A 21,199-nucleotide genomic window follows, 5' to 3' on the forward strand; every position below is an offset into this window, starting at 1 on the left:
AGTATGCATCTTCTATGCAGGAAAATCAAGATTCAAGAAAGAACTTAAAAACCCAGAAAATCTGAATCTCTGGGTTAAGGCAAGTGCCATGTGTTCTACTTGATATCAGTGGGAGACAAACTAAAGACACTAGACTGACTCTGGGCTTAAATGGGAGGATTCTACCATTTGTTTATCATTTATTCAGCAAATGTCTGTGGCAGGCGTTGTTCTGGGTGCTGAGTTTACAACAGGCACAGAGCACCCAAGTCTTGGTTCACATGCTGCCTATCTTCTAGGGTAGGAATAACTTATGGCAACAGTCAGTAGAGTGCTTTATGCAGAGCATGTTTCACAATGAACTTCTCTAAGTTCATTTCTTGAGGAATTCCATTCATTACCTTTTGCCAGTTGCTCATTATTTTTCTTGATAAATGAATTTGCTAAGTGCCATAAATTAGATACATAATATTTTTAAACCTCATGAACCTTATTTCTGGTAAACATAAGCATTTGCATTGAACAGAGAAAATCATAATAGTAAACTGAAGTTGTTATAGCAACAATGAGAACACTTCAGTATTCAGGAATCATCTTTTTTTTTTTCAAGAGTAAATGATACAATTAATGTTTGATACTATGTTGTTTACAGACTTCCTTGTGACTCATGGCTCTTCACATGTCAGTCTTAAACAGATGGGAAGGTATTCTGAAATAATAATTCAAATATTGGTATACAGAGCTGCTTTAAAAATCATGACAGGCTTTTTTATCCATGATAGATTTACACTTCTTTTATCGTAGCAAAATTTCAAAAATTACATCTAAAAAATGAAAAATTTTTCATTTCTAAAGTGGATAGCTGGAACATGCTCATAGAAATGAGGATTTGAGCACACACTGAAGAAGAGCACAGAGCAACTGAAAAGTGCAGCCGCTGTGGACCATGGAGCTAAGCAGGCTGGATTTGAGTCCTGGTTCTGCAGCTGGCAGCTGGGGGACCGTGGGCATCCCCTCTCCCTGCCTCAGTTTCCCCACCTGTAAAATGGAGATGGTAAAGTACCTACTTCATGGGGTTGTGAGGTTTAACTGAGTTAATATATACCAAATAAAGGATTTTTACCCATAGTAAATATTACGTAAATGTTTTGCTCTTCTTGTATCTTTGAAAGATCATCCGGTTCAGGTATTGGCATTTGAGCAGTATTTGGTGTTGCCAAGGCAAGAGTGTTATTTGTCCCTTTTCTTTTAACTCTCTATGGAACCAAGAAACAAAATATATAGGAATATCTGTTTTATCTACATTTTTTTTTTCATAGAGCCTTATGTCATTTATGTTGCCTTCAGTGTCCCCTGAGTTCTCAGTGTGTTTAGGGGTAAAATGATGAGAAGTAGAATTGATTTGTGGAGGAAACAAAGTCTTTGGAGTGAGGCAGATGTATTTTAAATCTAGGCTTTGTCATAGACAAATGCCTTAACCACTTCTACCATCTGCAAATGGGGGCAATGATACCTACCTCTTAGGGATGTGAGATTAAATGAAATGCATGTACTTAGCACATTCTAAAGATCAACAAATGTTTGGATCCTATCTGGCTGAATAGTACAAGGAATGGTTTACATTCCTTGAGCAGAAGTGGCCAACTTCTGACCCACATAGGCCTGTCTTGCTTCTCACATACCCTCTCATCCCCCACAAATCTCACAAACCTCTATTGATATACAGCCAATTCAAGCAAGAGTCAGACATTTAATAGACTGCCCTACAACTTTTAAAGTCAATTGGCACAAAAATCTCACTCCAAATGGGGATCAGCTTGGCCAATCAGAACCTGCTTCACTAAAAATTTGAAATAAGATTTATAAAAGGAATGAAAAGAAGCTAACAAGCCAAGGTTTGAGGTGGTCAGGCCCACAGATATGCTGAAATGAGGAGGCAGAAGCTATGAGCCAGCCCAAACTCTGAGTCTGTGTTCCCCCCCAAATGCACGTTTTGAAATCCTAACCCCCGGTGGGATGGTATTAGGAAGCAGGTCCTTTGAAGGGTGATTAAGCCTTGAGGGTGGTATGGGATTAGTGCCTTATAAAAGGCACCCAAGAGAGCTCATTTGCCCTCTTTCCACCGTGTGACACTACAACAAGAAGCCAGCATCTGCAACCTAGAAGAGGGCCCTTGCCAGAACCTGACCATGCTGGTACCCTTATCTCAGACTTCCAATCTCCAGAACTGTGAGACATAAATTTCTGTTGTTTATAAGCTCCCCAGTTCATGGTAATTTTTCATAGCATCCCAAAGTGACTAAGACAGGGAGAGAATTATGGAAGGAGAGGGTGAATTGGTTGGCTGGCAGCTCTAGGATCAGGAAAAACAAAGACGACAGTCAAGTCATTCTGATGACAGAGGCTCAGTCAACAAATTAACTCCTGCTACCAAGAGGGTTCAAAAGTCAACCTGGATATGAACTCCCTAACTTGTTCATCTCTCTGAGGCTGATCCTCCATAGTTCCTATTTTTTCCATGAGGTTTGGGGATTTATTTTTCTATTTTAATTTAATTTTCTTTTTGAAGATTTGAGAACATTTTATTTGAGTAAAATGCATAAGCTGTGCATGGATTTTGTAACATCTGTTTTGACTGGTTGTGTGTGTATGTTTTCTTATTTCTTATTTCTTTTTTATTTTACTTTAAGTTCTGGGATATAAGTGCAGAACGTGTAGGTTCATTACATAGGTATAAGTGTGCCATGGTGGTTTGCTGTACCTATCACCCCATCATCTAGGTTTTAAGCCCCACATAAATTAGCTATTTCTCCTAACACTCCCTCCCTTAGACCCCACCCCCTGACTGGCCCCAGTGTGTGTTGTTCCCCTCTCTGTGTCCATGTGTTCTCATTGTTCAACTCCCACTTATGAGTGAGAACATGTGGTGTGTGTTTGTTTTTTTTCCTGTGTTAGTTTGCCAAGGATGATGGCTTCCAGCTTCATCCATGTCCTTGCAAAGGACACGATCTCATTCCTTTTTTACGGCTGCATAGTATTCCACGGTGTATATGTACCACACTTTCTTTATCCAGTCTATCAATGATGGGCATTTAGGTTGGTTCCACTTTGCTATTGTAAGTAGTGCAGCAATAAACATACGTGTGCATGTGTCTTTATAGTAGGATAATTTATATTCCTTGGCGTATATACCCAGTAATGGGATTGCTGGGTCAAATGATATTTCTGGTTCTAGATCCTTGAGGAATCACCACACTGTCTTCCACAATGATTGAACTAATTTACATTCCCACCAACAGTGTGAAAAAGCATTCCTATATCTCTACAGCCTCGCCAGCATCTATTGTTTCTTGACTTTTTTTTTTTTAAGACAGAGTCTTGCTTTGTTGCGCAGGCTGGAGTATAGTGGCGCAATCTCGGCCCACTGCAACCTCTGCCTGCTGGGTTCAGCAATTCTTCTGCCTCAGCCTCCCGAGTATCTGGGACTACAGGTGTGTGCTACCATACCTGGCTAATTTTTTGTATTTTTAGTAGAGATGGGATTTCACCATGTTGGCCAGGCTGGTCTCAAACTCCTGACCTCATGATCCACCCACATCAGCATCCCAAAGCTTTGGGATTACAGGCATGAGCCACTGCACCTGGCCTGCTTCTTGACTTTTTAATACTCACCATTCTGACTGGCATGAGATGGTACGTCATTGTGGTTTTGATTTGCATTTGTCTAGTGATCAGTGATGTTAAGTTTTTTTCCATATGTTTGTTAGCCACACAAAAGTCTTCTTTTGAGAAGTGTCTGTTCATATCCTTTGCCCACTTTTGATGGGGTTGTTTGTTTTTTCTTGTAAATTTGTTTAAGTTCCTTATAGGTTCTGGATATTAGATCTTTGTCAGATAAGTAGATTGCAGAATTTTTCCCCCATTCTGTAGCTTACCTTTTCACTCTGATGATAGTTTGTTTTGCTGTGAAGAAGCCCTTTAGTCTAATAAGATCCCATTTGTCAATTTTGGCTTTTGTTGCGGTTGCTTTTGGCGTTTTTGTCATGAAGTCTTTGCCCATGCCTATGTCCTGAATGGAAAATGGTATTGCCTAGATTTTCTTCTAGGGTTTTTATGGTTTCGAATTTTACCTTTAAGTCTTTAATCTGGCCGGGCGCGGTGGCTCAAGCCTGTAATCCCAGCACTTTGGGAGGCCGAGACAGGCGGATCACGAGGTCAGGAGATCGAGACCATCCTGGCTAACACGGTGAAACACCGTCTCTACTAAAAAATACAAAAAAAAAAAAAAAAAACTAGCTGGGCGAGGTGGCAGGCGCCTGTGGTCCCAGCTACTCGGGAGGCTGAGGCAGGAGAATGGCGTGAACCCGGGAGGCGGAGCTTGCAGTGAGCCAAGATCCGGCCACTGCATTCCAGCCCCGGCGACAGAGCAAGACTCAGTCTCAAAAAAAAAAAAAAAAAAAAAAAAAAAAAGTCTTTAATCTATCTTGAGTTAATTTTTGTATAGGGTGTAAGGAAGGGGTCCAGTTTCAGTTTTCTGCATGTGGATAGCCAACTTTCCCAGTGCCATTTATTAAATGGGGTCCTTTCCCCGTTGCTTGTTTTTGTCCAGTTTGTCGAAGATCATATGGTTGTAGATGTATAGTGAAATCTCTGAGGTCTCTGTCCTGTTCCATTGGTCTATATATCTGTTTTGATGCCAGTACCATGCTGTTTTGGTTACTGTAGCCTTGTAGTATAGTTTGAAGTCAGGTAGTGTGATGCCTCCAGCTTTGTTCTTTTTGCTTAGGATTGTCTTGGATATATAGGCACTTTTCTGATTCCATATGAAATTTAAAGTAGTTTTTTCCAATTCTGTAAAGAATGTCAATGGTAGTTTAATGGGAATAGTATTGAATCTATAAACTACTTTGGCCAGTATGGCCATTTTCATGATATTGATTCTTCCTATCCATGAGGATGAAATGTTCTTCTATTTGTTTGTGTCCTCTCTTATTTCCTTGAACACTGGTTTGTAGCTCTCCTTGAAAAGGTCCTTCACCTTCCTTGTTAGCTATATTCCTAGGTATTTTATTCTGTTTGTAGCAATTGTGAATGGGAGTTCATTCATGATTTGGCTCTCTGCTTTTCTATTGTTGGTATATAGGAATGCTTGTGATTTTTGGACATTGATTTTGTATCCTGAGACTTTGCTGAAGTTGCTTATCAGCTTATGGAGTTTTTGGGCTGAGATAATTGGGTTTTCTAAATATAGAATCATGTTGTCTGCAAACAGAGACAATTTGACTTCCTCTCTTCCTATTTGAATACGTTTTATGTTTTTCTCTTGCCTGATTGCCCTGGACAGAACTTCCAATATTATGTTGAATAGGAGTGGTAAAAGAGGGTCTCCTTGTCTTGTGCCTGTTTTCAAGGTAATGCTTCCAGCTTTTGCCATTCAGTATGATATTGGCTATAGGTTTGTCATAAATAGATTTTTTTATTTTGAGATACATTCCATCAATACCTAGTTTATTGATAGTTTTTAGCATGAAAGGCTGTTGAATTTTATCAAAGACCTTTTCTGTATCTATTGAGATAATCATGTGGTTTTCGTCATTGGTTCTGTTTATGTGATGGATTATATTTATTGATTTGCATATGTTGAACCAGCCTTGCATTCCAGAGATGAAGCCCACTTGATTGTGGTGGATAAGCTTTTTGATGTGCTGCTGAATTTGACTTGCCAGTATTCTATTGAGGATTTTTGCATCAATATTCATTAGGGATATTTTCATGAAGTTTTCTTTTTTGTTGTTGTTGTGCCTCTGCTAGCATATCAAGATGATGCTGGCCTCACAAAATGAGTTAGGGAGGAGTCCTTCCTGTTCAATGTTTGGAATAGTTTCAGAAGGAATGGTACCAGCTCCTCTTTGTATCTCTGGTAGAATTCAGCAGTGAAACTGTCTGGTCCTGGGCTTTTTTTGGTTGGTAGGCTATTAATTACTGCTTCAATTTCAGAACTTGTTATTAGTCTATTCAGGTATTCAACTTTTCCAGGTTTAGTCTTGGCAGGGTGTATGTGTCCAGGAATGTATAAATTTCTTCTTGATTTTCTGGTTTATTTGCATAGAGGTGTTTATAATATTCTCTGATGGTAGTTTGTATTTCTGTGGGGTGAGTGGTGATATGGGGGTTTATTTTTCTATGTGTTTTCAAAAAGTACTCTCCTGGTTGGTGGGGATTCTTTAACCCATTTCTTTTTTTTCTCTTTACTCATTTCTATTTCCACTCTTAGAATAAACTCTTATTTTACCTGGGTTCACTTAGGTAAGTCCCTGTTCCTCTCTCCTCCAAAATTCATATTGTACTAAGAAAGATAATGTATCCAATACTGAAGGATGATGGCCTCTGAGTGTGGATTTCCATGTAGCCTGTGGAATTGGCCTGTTAACTTCAGGATCCCAGCTTCACTAGCTTTTTGGTATAGGGGCCAGTAGAAATTGGCTTTCTAAGCTTGACTATTAGATGTTAGACCTTTGTAGTCACTAATGCACTGTCTTTACAACCTTTAATTTTTATTCCCTTACACAAGGAAGGGGGTGGGGGCAGTGTATACAGAGGTTAGAAGCATGGATAATTAAAATCAGAGCAGAAATAAACAAGAAAGAGACCAAGAATATCATACAGAAAATCAATGAAGTGAACAGTTCATTGACAGGATAAGCAAGATCGATAGACTGCTAACTAGGTTAACAAAAAGAAGATACAAATAAGCACAATAAGAAATGACAAAAGTGACATTACAGCCAATCCCACAGAAACAAAAGATCCCCAGAGACTATGAACATCTCTACACGTACAAACTAGAAAATTTAGAGGAAATGAATACATTCCTGGAAAAACACCACTTCCCCAGATTGAACCACAAAGAAATTGAAACCCTGTACAGACCAATAAGTTACAAAATTCAATCAGTAATAAGAAAAAACCCTACCAACTACAAAAAGCCCTGGATCAAATAGATTCAAAGCCAAATTCTGCCAGACATACAGAGAAAAGCTGGTACCAATCCTATTGAAACTATTCCAAAATATTAAGGAGGAGAGATTCCTCTTTTACTCTTTCTGTGAAACCAGTATCATGCTAATACCACAACCTGGCAAAGATATAACAAAAAAAGAAAACTACAGGACAATATCTCTGATGAGCATAGATGCAAAAAATTCTCAGCAAAGTACTAGCAAACTGAATCCAGAAGCACATCATAAAGATAATCCACTATGATCAAGTGAGTTTTATTCCTGTTATGCAAGGATGGTTTAACATATGCAATTCAATAAAGGTGATTCACCACGTAAACAGAATTAAAAACAAAACCTATATGATTATCTCAATAGAAACAGAAAAAGCATTTGGGAAAACCCAATATTCCTTCATGATAAAAACTCTCAACCCACAGGCATCAAGGAAACAAACCTCAAAAAAAGCCATTTATGACAAACAAATGGCCAATATAATACTGAACAGGCAAAATTTGGAAGCATTTTCTCCATGAACTGGAAAAAGACAAGAATGTCCACTATCATTAATTCTGCATAGTACTGCTAGTTCTAGTCAGAGCAATTGGGCAAGAGAAAGAAAAAAAGGCACCAAATTAGGAGAAGAGGACATTAAATTATCTCTCTTTGCTGATGATACGGCTGTATACCTAGTAAACCCTAAAGATTCCACCAAAGGACTTGTAGACCTAATATACGACTTCAGTAGAGTTTCTAGATACAAAACCCAACATAAAAAATCAGTAGCATTTCTATATACAAATACTATTCAAGTTGAAAACCAAATCAAGAATGCAATCCTATTTACAATGACCACAAAAAGAATAAAATATCTAGGAATACCGCTAACCAAGGAGGCGAAAAATCTGTACAAGAAGAACTACAAAACATTATTGAAAGAAATGATAGATGACACAAATGGAAAAACCTGCTATGCTCATATATTGGAAGAATCAATACTGTTAAAATGGCTATATTGCCCAAAGCAAACTGTAAATTCACGCTATTCCTATCAAATTATCAATGTCATTCTTCACAGAATTAGAAAAAAACTATTTTAAAATTTATATGGAATCAAAAAATAGCCTGAACAGACAAACCTGAAGCAAAAGGAACAAAGCTGGAGGGACCATATTACTCAACTTCATGCTATACTATGAGGCTATAGTAACCAACCCAGCATGGTACTGGTACAAAAATAGACACATAGACCAATGGAATAGAATAAAGAACAAAGAAATAAAGCTGCACATCCACAACCAACTGATCTTTGACTCAGTTGACAAAAAATAAGCAATGTGGAAAGGACACCCTATTCAATAAATAGTTTTGGGAAAGTTGGTTAACCATAAGCAAAAGAATGAAATCCAGCCCCTACCTCTCACCATATAAAAAATTAACTCAAGATGGATTAATGACTTAAATGTAAGACCTCAAACTATGAAAATCCTAGAAGTAAACCTAGGAAATATTTTTCTGAACATTGGCTAGGCAAAGAATGTATGAGTCCTGGAAAGCAAGTACAACAAAAACAAAACTTAACAATTGGGACCTAATTACACTAACGAGCCCCTGCACAGTAAAAGAAATTATCAACAGAATAAACAGTATACTGAATGAGAGACAGTGTTTGCAAACAATGTATCCAACAAAGAACTAATACCCAGAATCTATAAGGAACTTAAATCAACAAGCATAAACAACCCCATTAAAAAGTGGGCAAAGGACATGAATGGACACTTCTTAAAAGAAGACATACGAGCAGCCAACAAACACATTAAAAAAATGTTCCATATCATTCATCATTAGAGAAATGCAAATCAAAACCATAATGAGATACCATCTCATAACCAGAATGGGCTAAAAGTAAAAAAACAGAAACAAAAACAGATGTTGGCAAGGTTATGGAAAAAAGAGGATGCTCACACAGTGTTGGTAGGATTGTAAATCAGTCTAACCACTGTGGAAACTAGCTGGAGGTTTCTCAAAGAACTAAAAACAGGTTACCATTTGACCTAGCAACCCCATTACTGGGTATATATACCCAAAGGAAAATACATTGTTCTACTAAAAAGACACCTGCATGCACATGTTTATCACAGCACTAATTCACAATAGCAAAGACATGGAATCAACCTAGGTGCCAATCAGTGGTTGATTGGATAGAGAAAATATGGTATGCATACACCACGAAGTACTACACAGCCATAAAAAGAATAAAACCATGTCCTTTGTGGCTACATGGATGCCCCTGGAGGCCATTATCCTAAATGAATTAATGAAGAAACAGAAAACCAAATACTGGATGTTCTCACTTACAAGTGGGAGCTAAACATTGGGTACATGCGGACATTAAGAGGAAACAATAGACACTGGGGACTCCAAAAGGGAGAAGGAGAGAGGGAGACAAGCGTTGAAAAACTAACTGTTGGGTATGATGTTCACCATTTGGGTGACTGGTTCAACTGAAGCCCAGACCTCAGCGTCATGCAGTATATTCACGTAACAAACCTGCACATGTATGTACCCTTTTAATGTAAAATTCAATAAAAAAAGAGCATGGGTCTGGTGTCAAATTTCTTGGGTTGAATTTCTGCCTCTACCACTTACCAACTTAAGGCAGTATTCTTAATCTCTCTTTGCATTAGTTGCCTCATTACTATTATTATAATGTATGCTTAAAGGTTATTGCTAACATTATATTAGTCTTTTATCAAAACATCTATATGTTGCATTTGTTTGCTTATATTTCTTTTATTAGATTCTAGGCTCCTTAAAGAGCAAATGGGAATACATCTTTGTATTTCTGTTGCTTAACACATAGTGGGCACTGAATAAATTAGTATTCCCTTTTCTAAAACAATCTACCTATAGGAAGATTTTCATCCTGCTAATTTTCATTCTCTGAACTTACAGAGATTTTTATCTCACTTTAACTCTTCTACATGTCGACATAAATCTGTAGTTCATATTATGCTTACTTTAATTATTCATTTACTCTATTAATTGTTCTATGCTATTTAATTAGCTTCAGCTCAACAACTTTCAGGTCCTTTACAGCCCACCTTTTCTTACCATGTTTATCCCTTTTTTCCTGCTTTTTCTTTCTCTATTCTTGTTGTAAAGTAATTATTGTGCTTATCATTCTTAGTGTCTTTCTAACTGGATCTATCTGCTTCTCTGACTCAGCAAGGTCATTTAGAATTCCAGTCCCATCTGTTAAGGAGTTTACTTTCTCTCCAGGTGACTATGTCAGCTAAATCAATGAGTTTCCTATTTCTTTAGCCAGGTCACTGATGAAAGTTAAAACATACAGCTTCTACCTATTTACAAATATAAGATGTTATTCTCTAAGTTATAAGATCATGAGCAGACATGTGAAAAGCCAGGTTTAATAAGAATAAGATTGTTCTGTAGAAGAAATACTTTTGTAAAAAAAACTTTTCAGTATAAGAATGAATAACTCTTGGCTCAGTAATGTTTTGCTTAATTGCTCAGTGGCCTAGGACCCAATATTTCAGCTTATTAAACTATGATTTAGCCTCATGTAATTTTTTTTTGGTTGTCTTAAAGTCTCCCCAAGCCTGTCTCACGTCTGAGTTTATCCAACAGATACACATTGTGTCCTATATATAGGTGCAAATCAAAATTTAGCAAACTAGCAATTAAGTATAAATCCTAGTTTTAGTGCAATTTGGATGAGCAACTCTAGACTGGGTAAGAACAGGTTGTAAGATTTGTAGCAATAATTGGTAGAATCTTGCTTTTGATTAGGTAGAACTATAACATGTATGTTGTGCTAAAGAAAAAGATAAACCAATAGATTATTCCTTCATTTATTACAAAAGTAATAAATCTACATGATGTACTTGCAGATGAAAGGAAGTCATTGTGGTTTTTTATCTTGGAAAAATACATCCTTGTTAGGAATCAAAGATAACCTCTTGAGTAAAGTCTTGCTCTGAAACACTTTGCCATGCTGAAAGGTGTGTTCAACTTTCTTGGTGTTTACCCAGGCAGTTCAAGCAGCTTTACAGGTCACAGAAAGTGACCTGAGCTCTTTACCATTGGCATCCAAAGGTTTCCGTCAAGTCCTCAGGAGAATGCCATTTCACTGCTTTTTCAGCCCAACAGACCTACAGCAGTTTGTTTATAAGATCACCTTCTGAACATTAGAAAGAATCATGACAAAGCTAAAGATTTGCAGTCATAGTTACAATTGAGGCTGAATTTTAGTGGATTAACTTGCTTCATTGAAAAACATCTTTTACAGAGATATGAAGACTTTGTAAGCAAAACTGAAAAGGTCTCGTAGGATGTTCAGCCTGATGTTTTGTTTTTTCCCTACTGGGGCTTTCTCTTAGGTTGTAAATTCCAGCTTTCTAATGTCAGATTCCTCCTTTGTTGAGCTCTAAGGCATTTCTGGAATTACTCAGTAAAGGGACTTCGACAATCCCCTGCCCTGTTCTTAGGTCATAGAGCTGATTTATGGCTGGAGGAGGTTCTCTAAACAGTAGATGAAATTGGTGAAATGTTATTCATTTATTAAAGTGGGCTTAGGAGTTCCTCCTGCTGATCAGTGGGGGTTGTCCTAAATCTAATCAGCCCTGGATGCATCAACTTATTACTATCTTCTAAGTTTCCCTGCAGGAAAACGAACTTCACCATTACAGAATTTTAAGGGTAAAATCTGAAGAGTACATTGATGGTGTTATGGCAATTCTGAATCTGCTGTTTCAGGTTGATAGTATAGAAGCGGCTTCAGAAATGAATACTCCTATTAAGGTAAACTCATGAATTCAATATTTTTTCAACCGACATTTATTGACACGTGTCCATTCTGTTCCTGTACTGCACTAGCTACCATGGATGCAACAGAGAATAAGGCAGACAAGCTCTCTGCCTTTTGTAACTTACTGGAGACAGACATTAATATTAAATAATAGCAAATATATGGTAAAATGGCAAGTAGTGTTCGGAGTTATGAAGAAAAATAAAGCACATGCAGGGTATAGAGAATTGGGGTTGTCATTTTAGGTATGTACTACTTTTCTATTGCTGCTTTAGCAAATTACCACAAATTGAGTGATTTAAAATAACTTGAACTGTTGTTTTACTGGTCTGCAGGTTAGAAGTTTTACCCTGGTCTCACTGGATTAGCATCAGATACCAGCAGGCTCTAGGGGAGAATCCCTTTCCTTGCTTTTCCAGATTCTAGAAGCTTCTCGCATTCCTTGACTTGCTAGCCCCTTCTTCTACTGATGTGAAGCAGCAGCATCACATTTTTCTGACCCTTCATTCATTGTCACCTCTCCTTCTGACCACAGCTAGGAAAGGCTTTCCTATTTTAAAAGCTGCGTGATTACATTGGGTCCTCCCAGATAATTCAAGACAATTTCTTTATTTTAAGGTAGTTAATTAGCAACTTAAATTTCATCTACAACCTTAATTCCTTTTTGCCACATAAAATAACTTACAGTTTCCATGTGATTAGGGCATGAACATCTTTAGGAGTCCATTATTCTGTCTTCCAACAGGTACTTTAAATAAGTCTCATTTAAGTGGTAATTTCTTAATTAAGATTTAGATGGATGAGGACTCAACCCAAGTGAACATCTGGAGGAAGAGTGTTGCAGGCAAAGGCAAGATATTGTAAGTTTCCTCTTTGAAAAGGAAAGAATGCAGGTGGCTGGCCCAGAATAAGGAAGACAAAAGGTGATTGACAAGGTCAGAGAAATAGGAAGGGATCAAATCAAGTAAGACACCAGAGGCCTCAATAAGAAGCTGGGGTTTTATTCTCTACATGACAGGAAACCATCAGAGTATTTAGAACAGAAAAGTGACATGATCTAATATATAATTTTAAAATGTCATTCTGGACAATGCCTTTGGAAAACAGTTTGACATTATCTTATAAATTTGAAGATGCACATATTCCATTACCTAGGAATTCTATTCCTGTATCTCTGCCACAGAGAAAATCTTATATATGTATACTGAGAATATGTCCAATTATACCTGTATCTACAGTTAGTAATAATGTAAACAAAGAAAAAACTTGCATAAAACCCAATATTCATCAAAATTTTTAGTAAACTGTGGGAAATGCATATAATAGACTACTGTATAATAGTGAAAAATGAGTAAATTCTAACTATCACAACATGATAAATCCCAGGTACCACCTAATGTTTAGCAAAAGAAGCAAGACTGCAAGAAGCACACAGTCATTAATTTATGCTAGACATATTTCTTAATTTTAAGAAATATTTAAGCATTTACTTTGTACAAACATTGTATTGGGATATATTTGTAGATAAAATTGACAGAGATCTCTCTGCTCATGGAACTTACCTTCTAATAGTTGGACATAGAAAATCTACAGTAGACAGAATAAATAGGCAAATCATATGATATGATAGAAGGTTAAAAAAAAGACGATGAAAATAGAAAATAGAGCAAAGTAAGGGAGGTGGAAGTGTTGTCATTTAAAGTAGGATGGTAGAGTAAGCACCACTGAGAAATACTTAAGTGAAGGAAACCTTTTGGTTGTCTTGATGAAGAACTTGATCATCTTGATGAAGACACTTGAAACTGCCAGTGCAAAGGCCCTAAAGATTAGAGGAAGAAGGCCAGTATGACTGGAGAGGAGAGAGTGAGATGAGATGGAAGACAGAAGAGATCAGCAGAGGGAAAGTCATGTTTGGGGTCAGGGGGTCTTTTAAGCATTGGTAGGGGCTCTGTGCTTGGCTCTGAGTGACAAGAAGCAACTAAAGAGTGCAGAGTAGAGGGTCTTCATGGTCTGATATATGTTCTATAAGAACCACCCTGGCGCCGGGCGCGGTGGCTCAAGCCTGTAATCCCAGCACTTTGGGAGGCCGAGGCGGGCGGATCACAAGGTCAGGAGATCGAGACCACAGTGAAACCCCGTCTCTACTAAAAATACAAAAAATTAGCCGGGCGCGGTGGCGGGCGCCTGTAGTCCTAGCTACTCAGGAGGCTGAGGCAGGAGAATGGCGTGAACCCAGGAGGCGGAGCTTGCAGTGAGCCGAGATCGCGCCACTGCACTCCAGCCTGGGCAACAGCGTGAGACTCCGTCTCAAAAAAAAAAAAAAGAACCACCCTGGCTAATGTGTTCAAAACAGACTGTAAGAGACAAGGGCAGAAACAGTGAGACCAGTGAGGAGGTTACTTTGGTGAGTAGGGTGAAAGATGATGGTGGCTGCGATGAGGGTGGCAGCAGCAGGGGTGGTGAGAAGAAAGAATCTGGATTTATATATTTTTTCTAAAAAAATTAAACTGTTTTTATTTTGACATAATTTTAACGTCATAGAAAACTTTCAAGAATAATACAAGTTCCCAGGTACATCTGTGCACTCTCTCTCACTCCATATGCGCACACGTGCAGACACATGCAAGCGCGCACACACACGTTCTCTCACATAACCCCAGAACAGTTATCCAAATCAGGAAATCACCATTGATACAAAAATATTATTTAACCTACAGACCTTATTCAGATCTCATGATGTGTCTGAATTATATCCATTAAAGCAAAAGAAAATCTTGGATCATATTTGGGTTGCTATTTCTCTTTAGTTTCCTTTAATCTGGAATAGTTCCAGTCTTTTTGTCCCTAGTAACGTTGACATTTTTTAAGTATGCTGGCCAGTTTTCTGTTTGTTTGTCTTTAGAGTCTCCCTCAATTTGAGTTTGTCTGATGTTTTCTCATGATTAGGTGTAGGTTCTGCATTTTTGGCAGGAGTACATTCTTGGCACAGAAGCGATGCTATGTCTTTCACAATGCATCATACAATGGGAAGCACAGACATGTGCCATTGATTTATACCACTTCTATTAAGGTTACTTAGTTGAGGTGGTGTCTGTCAGGTTTATCCAATGTAAAGTCACTAATTTTTCTTTTTAATTAAAAAATAACTTGTGGAGAGATACTTTGAAACTAGGCAATAAATATCCTGCCACTCATGAAATTTTCACCACTGGTTTTGGCATGCATTGATGATTCTTCCATGAACTGATAAATATTACAATGCTGAATGATGACTTTCCTAATTCCACCATTTCTTCTAAATTTACTAATTGGCTTTCTACTGAAACAGAACATTTTTCCTTCTCCCTCTATTAATCAATTAAAAACATGTATTCTTTATTCAATGAATTTTAACCTATTAATATCATTATTTGTTTAGATGATCAAATTATCTCAGATTTGGTCAATGGGAGTCCTTTAAACTGGTTCCTGTGTCCTTTTGACATGTCCCTGTCCTAATTCGAGCACTTTCTCATTTGTGGCACACTAAGATGGTCCAGGTTTATTTTGTACTTTGCCAGCCCTGGCACAAGAATCAACCATGTCTCCAAGAATTACTGGTTCCTTTCAATGAAACATTGGTAGGTAGTTGCCAGGTATGTTCATTGTTTTTGATATCTGTGTATGTTTTGAAGGTGTGAGTAAAAAGAAAAGGAGTCAAGGATGATTCCAAGATTTCTAACCTGAGCTAATGGGAGGATGGGGTTACCACAAAATGAGACAGAGAAGGCCAAGGTAGAGTACATTTGGAGAGAGGACCTGGAGTTCAGTCTGGCCATGTTGATATGTTTATTAGACATTGTAGTAGAAATGGCAACTAGGCAGTTGGATATCTGGGTCTGTAGTTCTTCAGAGAATCCTGATCTGGGGATAAAATTTGGAAATCATCAGTGTGTAGGTGGTATTTAAATCCATGAGAAGGAATGAGATCATCAAGGGGATGAGTATAGATAGCAAAGAGAAGATAACCAAAGTCTGAGACCTGGGGCATGGCAACGTAAGAGGTCAGGGAGAAGAAGGACAAGCAACAAAGAAGACTGAGGAAGAAGGAAAGAACAAAGAACTTGACGTTCCAGCTGTCAGGGGAAAAAAGGGCACCAAGGAGGAGACAGAGATCAACCATGTCTAACGCTGCTGCTAAGTCAGGTCAGATGAAGAGTGAAAATTGAATAAGAGGAGGATTGAGAATTGACCATTAAAAGGGGGCAGTTAGCCTAATTGGAGTGGGCTTAAGTGAGACTAGGAAATATGGAATTAAACAGAACAAGTATAAAATAATACTTTTAAAGGACTTGTTGTACAGAGGAGCAAAAGAATGGAGTAGTAACTATAGGGAGTTGGAGGTCACAAGAAGGTTTTTGAGTTCATTTTTTATAAGATGGAAGATCTAACAGCAAGGTTATGTGTTGCTGATGGAAGTGATGGAGAAGCTAGTGAAAAAAGGTGATCAATGGAAGAAGCTTGAATAGGTGGGGTCTGTTTTCTTGCTATTTCTAGTTTCCCTTTCTAGAGGCTACCCATGTTTCTTGCCCTCTGACTCCCTTCTTCCATTTTCAAAACTAGCAATAGCAGGGGGATTATGCAAGGATTAGGACTTGTACATGTACATGTACATTTTGGGAGGGTCATTATTCTGCCAACCACATCATTATTCTGCCAACCACAGCATCCCAGAGATACCAGAATCCTTGAAATAGTTGGCTTCTTAGGTGGTTTTGTTTATTACTTTAACTTGCCTAGCTTACTCTTTAGTTATTTAGACTACAGTAAACTTCTTGTGAGTGGTCATGAATTCTAGATGACTGGACACATTCTATGTGCACCTGTATATGGATTTGTCATTTAAGTGTTGTTGATTAGCTCTGTATTCACTCAACTATCACTGCAAAGGAAGATGGATACAACTTCCAGACTCATCTCCCATCCTTCTTCAAATAAGATTTTCCAGATTTTTTTGCACCTGGTTTCTAGCTAAATTCCATCCATGGGGGCCTACTGAGAGATTAGACTGGAGGAAGAAGGAAGCAGCCAAGGTATTTCTGCCTTTCTAGTTTGGCTTCATGGGGTAGTCTCCTGCAGTGATTGCATTTCTCTTTGGTCCCAGCTCCCCTGAGAAGCCACCTCCATGATTCTAGCTTCAGCTGGAAGGACTGGCTTCTTGGTTCTAGGACTTATTTTATCTTCCCTGTGGGTACTTGTGGCTTCCTGCTGTTGCTAATCTCTGGGTTGCCTCCACTTCCCAATTGGTTTCTTAGCTCTTCCATCACTGTGCAACCAGTTCACTATATTACATTTTCACTGTTTGAAATAGCTAGAGGAGTTTCTGTTTTCCTGACTTTTAACTTTCAATGATAGCATGGAGAATAAAGCTGTGCTAACTTCAATCTTGTATTCACAAAAATTTTCTTCCTTGTCAGTCTGAAAGGGACTCTTGTACTCTAAAAAAAAAAAAATGCAAAAAGTTTGACAGAAAACCCATTCAGTTTGTTGAGAAGTATATAAAACATCAGCACCCTTGTGGCATTTCTGACATGAGATATGTGGCTCGTTGTTTGCTTATGGAGACTGATGTCATAGGGTGAGCTCTATGGGTACATAAGAAAAGAATTTCAGGAAGCCATTCTGTGAACTGCTGAGGATTAGATTTCTGAATGATGAGCCCAGTGGTGTTGGTGGAGCAGAGGACAGCACCATATCCCACTGCCAGTGCCAATCAAGAATACTCAATCATGGCTTTGGGGCACAAAGGGCAGGATAAAGAGAATTCCACATGTCTAAGAAGTAGTTTTCTCTGTCTCAAGGAGAGAAAAAACTAGGACAAGGATGCAATCTGGGGTGGTGGGTGGCTGGCTGTCACTCATTTCTTCTCACACACACACAGTGGAAAAGGGATGAAGGGAAGCCTGTATTCCTCTAAATAGTAAGGCTATTAGCAAGAAGGAAAAGATTTTAAAATAATTTGCATACATGATTATTAGAACGGAAAAGGATGACTCTAACACTGCAGTTCTTGACACAACTTTGTGGCTTTCTATGGTTGAGATAATGTACATAAAGCAGAGACCCTGCCATCTGACTAATTAACTCGGCAGCAGGGAGGGAATGGATGAAAGGATAATTAATAGGTCAAAGACCCAATGCTGTGTTATGATTATTTGAATAATATTATGATAATTTGAATAACGTACAAGAGTTTGTGAAAATTGGTTGCTGGCTAGAACTCCAGCTGACAAAACATTTGAATCACGCTCATTTTCAACCTCCTGGGTAGCTTTCCTTCCTTCCTGAAAGTACTGAGCATATGTTTGAATATTGGGGGGTTGGGGGAAGATGGGGAGAAAATGACTGTGAAAAAAAATACTGCTTTAAATGCCCATAGCAGAATTATACTTTCTTAAATGTCCACAGCAGAATTCCTCCCCTTTCTGTTCACATTGAAGTGACCTTAACTGGCAAACACAGTTGCAGGCTGAGACAATAGATATTGTGGCATTTGAGTTTGCAGGGACCGTTCAGTGAAATGAGAAACCCAGTGCTCATCTCCTGGTAATTTTTTTTAAATGAATTACTTAATTATATCAGGTCTATGGTTGATGGATTTCCATCTTTAATTGCAAGAATCATTCTTATTTTGAAAACGTTGGGGTTTTAAACCAAGACATTTATTTAGAATTTTTAAAACACATTGAATGGGTCCTACACAAAAATTAGTTTGAAAAATATTATATAGATTATGAACTAATGGACCAGAGCTCATAGTATTCCCATACTTGACAATTGTGGGGCACCATATCATATAACATTTCAGTGACTTTATTTAAGAAAACAAACAACTGGAAAAATAGACTTCACTGTCAACATTCAAATAACGATCTAGAATGTGGCTTGAGGACGTTTAGGGCAACTAATAAAAAATGCCAATCTGTTTTCTACTGCATGAGTTTATTTTCAGCAGGAGTTCTGTGTGAGTTTTATTACTTTTGTGAACAAAGTAGCTCCCTTCTACCTTACAGTTAATCCAGGACTCTCAACCAAGGGTGATTTTACTCCCCAGAAGACATTTGGCAATATCTGGAGACACTTTGGTCGTCACAACTTGGAGAAGCTACTGGAATCAAGGCAGAGGCCAGGGATGCTGCTAAGCATCTTACAATGCACAGAACAATTCCCACAGCAAAGAATTATCTGGCCCCAAATGCCAGTAGTATTGAAGTTGAGAATTCTGAATTAATCCAAGCGTGGCCTTCAGTGAATTCAAGAATGGAAATAAGGTTGCCTTGTCCAAGATCCTCCTTACATTTACTGTAATTCTTTGTTCTCCACTTACAAGATTTAGCTTCTCAAAATAGGGGAAATAGGGCACCTCCCTGCAGGTGACTAAATGTCTAACCTCCTATGCTAGCATCTTAGATACGTCTGCTATGTGGTTACAATTTGGTTATTAATGATTAACATTAATTAATGCATAAGGAAAAGTAATTCTCAGTCTTAAGAAGGTCAAAGATGAACCTAAGAGGTAGAAAGAGAATACTTTTTTCTAAAGGACAATTCAGATAAGCAGTGGTCCTCCAGGAGCTCTCAGGCTCCTGAAAGACTTCTGCAGCTTGGTATAGTAGAGCTGTGAGCACCAAGTTAGCTGAGTATGGCTTCAGAACAAAGTGGGCTCTGTATCCTCTAAACATGCAATCTGGATGTCCACCGTTATGGGGCTTGTAATTCCGTATATTCTCATCAGCTAATTTAAAGAATTTTCATTTAGCTTGAAGATTAAACCGAGAGTGTGCCACATATTATTAATTATGACTGGTAGATGAATTAAAGGCATAGCTTTGTTTCTGAAGCAGGACCACAAACAGGGACTGTAAGCTCTAGGGGACAGCACTGATAGTAAAGAAATATGCTATTTGGTATTTAAGAATGCTTGTCGTAAAACTTTAAGAATTTGATTTATGACCAGGTGCGGTGGCTCACGCCTGTCATCCCAGCCCTTTGGGAGGCTGAGGCAGGCAGCTCACTTAAGGCCAGCAGTTTGAGAGCAGTCTGGTCAACATGGTAAAACCCCATTTCTACTAAAAATACAAACATTAGCCGGGCATGGTGGCATGGGCCTGTAACCCCAGCTACTTGGGAGGCTGAGGCAGGAGAATCACTTGAACCCAGGAGGCTGAGATTGCAGTGAGCCGAGATCACACCACTGCACTCTAGCCTGGGCAACAGAATGAGGCTCCATGTCAGAAAAAGAAAAAAAAAAAAAGAATTTGATTTGTATTTTGAAACTAGTGAGCTTTTGACTAGATCAGAATTTCAGTTTTCCAGCTTAAGCATTCTCTCCTTTATTTCACTCCTTAAACATCATTAATACTTAGGTTGCCAAGCAGCCCACAGGAAGCAACTGTATCCATGACTCAGTTTCTAATTATTTGTAATTAATAGAAATAATTAATAGAAATAATTAATTAATAGAAATAATTATTTCTAATTATTTGTAAATAATAGCAAATACAAAAAGTAGAATATATATCATTCTTATACAGTCAAATAGCTTTATGTAGAACAAGAGATTATATACATGTTAATAACTTGAATATAACTCCTGAACTACAGACATGTGTAGTTATGTACTACTATGTCATATTCAAACTACAAACATTTGTACAGTAGTTATATAGTTATCACTTTGAGAAATAACAGGAGTCACTTAGATGCAGAAATTTTCATCAGCTATTTGTAGTGAGAATGGGGAATAATAGTTTCTCCTATTTTCTTTAGCTTATTAAGCTGTGTATTGTAAATGTGTGTTTGTTATTTTTATGGCCTTAACAGAAATGAAAATTTAATAAAGCCTTCCTGTGACACACACACACACACACACACACACACGTATATTTAGTTTTGCTGTTGATGAAAGAGTTTGAAAATAAGTGATAAATGTAGATCCATTGACATCTATCAATGCAGTTGGAGCCAAAGTATGTGGTATTGTACTTTACATTTTCATTAAATAAGAAACTATTTACATAATAAGCGCACACACATACACATAATGTGGTGTTAAGATATGAAGAAATGATTTGATGCTTAGTTTTGGGAATTTTGGATAGATGTATCTGGTAGTATTTTGGTAGATTAAAAACACAGTATTTCAAAAACAATTATGTTGGGATTTATATATGAAATCCCAATTTATAGATAGTACATTGAAGAACATGACATCTTCGTAACTTGAGGACTGTCATTATACGCTAGTAGAATATTAAAAGCTATCGTCTTGAATTGATGGCTTAAAACTGAAAATGGTAAGAAAACAAAGAATAATAAATAGACACTAAAATAGAGAGACATGCAGTTTTAT

This window comes from Macaca mulatta, chromosome 12 (assembly GCF_049350105.2).
Source record: "Macaca mulatta isolate MMU2019108-1 chromosome 12, T2T-MMU8v2.0, whole genome shotgun sequence".
NCBI lineage: Eukaryota > Metazoa > Chordata > Mammalia > Primates > Cercopithecidae > Macaca > Macaca mulatta.